Source organism: Podarcis raffonei, chromosome 5 (assembly GCF_027172205.1).
Source record: "Podarcis raffonei isolate rPodRaf1 chromosome 5, rPodRaf1.pri, whole genome shotgun sequence".
In the NCBI taxonomy this organism is placed as follows: Eukaryota; Metazoa; Chordata; class Lepidosauria; order Squamata; family Lacertidae; genus Podarcis; species Podarcis raffonei.
In genome coordinates this window covers 13,502,137-13,503,030 of record NC_070606.1, presented here as the reverse complement: position 1 = coordinate 13,503,030, position 894 = coordinate 13,502,137, and positions in this window count along the sequence as shown.

Genomic DNA, 894 nt, shown 5'->3' with positions numbered 1-894 from the left:
TTTTTGTTTTGTCTGTGTTTGTTTTAAAGTGGCTGCAAGAAAAGCAAATGTTTTCTGGCAGCATGGGAGAAAACAGGATTGGGTGATTTCACATTGTTTGCCATTCTGGAAAGTGGCAGAATGGCAGACAGTAGATTTGGTGGGTGGGTAGGGGGAGATGGGGAAAACTTTGCCATGTGGTCCACATTTTGATGATGTACTCGCATTTATTTTCTAACCCTGCCCCTTACTACCCTCGGTAGGGCAATTCCATACCTCTTTCCATCCCAGAATATAATGGTGCCTTTGTAGACCCTGGCTTTCTTCTCGTTCAATACTCTATATACCGCCCCCCCAGTGCCTCTGCCAGTGAATTCACATAGATTCAAATATTGATTCATATAGGGCATTCTCATTCTCGTTTTATCTTCCCCACTTCTTGGGGTCAGAAGCTGCAAAGCTTGAGAGACTAGCAGGAAAAAGCAATAAATGTATAAACCACAGGCAACAATAGCGGTGCTTTACCAGCTCAAGCTGAAATGTTACCACACTTTGGTGGGCTGTGGGGAGGGGGGTAAGTGGTCAGAACTGGCACCCTCTCCCTCTAGTTGTAGTGGGATTTACAAGGCTCTTACTTAAGTTAAATGGGACACGGGTGGTGCTGTGGGTTAAACCACAGAGCCTAGAACTTGCTGATCAGAAGGTTGGCGGGTCGAATCCCCGCGACGGGGTGAGCTCCTGTTCCTGCTCCTGCCAACCTAGCAGTTTGAAAGCACGTCAAAGTGCAAGTAGATAAATAGGTACCGCTCCGGCGGGAAGGTAAACGGCTTTTCCGTGCGCTGCTCTGGTTCGCCAGAAGCAGCTTAGTCATGCTGGCCACATGACCTGGAAGCTGTATGCCGGCCCCTCGGCCAA